The sequence below is a fragment of the Neopsephotus bourkii genome, unplaced genomic scaffold, assembly GCF_033783945.1.
Source record: "Neopsephotus bourkii isolate Nb327-2 ecotype Australia unplaced genomic scaffold, CSIRO-AGI_Nbou_v1 NB_873, whole genome shotgun sequence".
NCBI lineage: Eukaryota > Metazoa > Chordata > Aves > Psittaciformes > Psittacidae > Neopsephotus > Neopsephotus bourkii.
Window position 1 is genome coordinate 482,711 of NW_026901367.1, and position 2,290 is coordinate 485,000.

Here is a 2,290-nt window from a genome sequence, read left to right on the forward strand (position 1 = left end):
TCACACGTACCACAGCAAAGGTCCTGAATGCTGGGGCTACTGCCCCTCTACTCAGGCAAAATCCACCTGATGGTGGATCACAGAATCATAGGATCCAGCCCTCGGGTCTGACAACCCCTGTGTGCTTTATCTGCTGGCAATGTTGGGTGCTGTCAAAATCCCTCTGCAAGGCTGACTCCAACCCTCCACGTTTCTCATGATACTTCTCAGCAGTTTAAGTTTTATTCCTACCAAATCGTGTTCCCCAAGGCCTGATGCTTCCCAAATATTGTTTTCTATCACCCTGTGGCAGAATATTTTTCTCCATTATGAAAAGGATTACATATATTCCTTCAAGTAGCAAGCATTTAGAATAGCTCTGCCCAAGTATTGTCAATCACCATGTGAAATAAAGGGAATCTGGAATTCCCTCAGCAGTGGCAGAGCTCCAAATGCCATAGTCTTCATAACTTTCTATACATTATTCTGGGCATCTGGAGCTACAGGTTGCTTGCTAACCTTAACCATTCTATGACTCCAACCTGGAGGATGATTTCAGGAGCATCTCTTATGCACTCTGCTACTGGGAGATAGCTTGAGACACCCGACTAAACACTCACATAAATACCTGCTGAAGCAACAATTACAATCCTTTCTTTTCCCCCAGACTTAACATCAGCTACGAGTAAGTAAGAAACAGCAGGAGGGTCATATATCATGTTCTGCTTTAACAAAAAATCTGGACTTCAGGCTCCTGGAGCTAAGGAGAAATTCCTTAACTTCCACCAGATGTAGAATACATATTTTCCTTTCAGGGCAGTTGCTGGAATGAACGTCTGACACTAAACAGTGAATGCTACTGCAGGCCTGATTTCATCCAGTCTCCAGCATCCTCTAAAATAGGTAAATAAACACTATGTAGAGGGGATTAATGATCACTAACCCATGTTTTCTTATGAGATCTGGGATAATTCAGTGATGACTGAGAAGACGAAGGAGGCAGAAATTAAACTAAACACTACTTTCACTGACCTTACATGTCTAGAGACTTGCTTTCATATATGACCTAGGTGCCATGATTAAAGAACGCAGGGGAGGCAGAGCCCCACTGCAGCTTTCAAAGCATACTCATGACACTACAATGCTCAGCCATAACAGGAGAAGACTACCCCTGGATCAAATGGATTCTTAGTGCCCGTGGCACAGAAAGTTAATGTAGGAGCTAGCCTCTGCCTGGAAAAGAAACCAGACTTGTAAGTACAATAGATCAGGATCCTAAGTGTATATAAGTGTATATATATCCTTTTTTAATATATATATATATACACACACACATACACATATATACTTATTTTATATATATATACACACATTATTTATATATGTGTGTATATATATGCATACTATATATATATATATAAGTATCCTGTGCCCACATTTCCCCACAGCATTTTGAAATCCATTCTTAAGTCTGTAAATCTTTCCATTTCACTGATGCTAAATAAAGGGGATAGAAAATATATCTTCAAATCATTCAAATAAAAATATAAGGCAGACCAATAAAGCACAGAATTTTATACCTGTCCATTATTCCCTTTACCTATAGACTTGGGGAGGGAAATGCATATACGCAAACACACATGCACAATGGTGCCAGCCCTTTTCATCTGATAATTTCAGCCAATAAAGCTGTGAAAATGACTAAGTCCCACCTTCAAAGCTATCAATGTTATTACAGAAGAGTCCCTCTCTTTTTCCCACTCTCTCTCGTAGACACACATGCACACAGATGACCTGCCTGTTCTATTTATTAGACTCCTCATACACAGAGAGCAGATAGCTCATCTGCATTTTATCAGGTGTCTGTATAATTAAAGCTTATTGCAGACAGAGATATTATTGGTGTGTTTTATTACTTGTCTATGAGCAACCAAACAAAGTAAGAGGCATAAATGAATCCAGTTTTACAGTACTTTGTTTTAAACAAATGTCACTACCCACACACACACACCTAATTATCAGTTCTTACGCATTCTGCCAAATATCAAGCCTATAGTTCATAAGCCAGACTCACGACAGGCAGTAAATATATTCTCCCTAATTTAAAATTTTATTGCAAAATACCCCCTGCACTACGTTAACCTGTACTAAATCACACTAGGCAACACCAGCCTCACCAGTGTTTGTCTACTCATTCAAAACACAGAAAACACCATGAATTCATACGTCCAGAGATCTGCACTAAAAGCAACACAGATATACATGCAAATTTGGAAACCACAGTGCAGAATGAGAGACCTAAAACTGTAAA

The 2,290-nt window shown here is 39.4% G+C and overlaps 1 long non-coding RNA gene across 4 annotated transcripts in view; it reads left to right on the top strand.

Moving 5' to 3' along the window:
- Positions 1-488: 488 nt before the first annotated feature.
- LOC133214120 (uncharacterized) overlaps positions 489-2,290 on the top strand; it is a 22,600-nt gene continuing 20,798 nt past the window's right edge. For 3 of the 4 annotated variants that reach the window (XR_009725996.1, XR_009725997.1, XR_009725999.1), the window contains exon 1: positions 489-1,232. This is a non-coding gene — a long non-coding RNA (uncharacterized LOC133214120). The remainder of the gene's footprint in view (positions 1,233-2,290) is intronic. The other variant, XR_009725998.1, reaches the window with a different exon arrangement.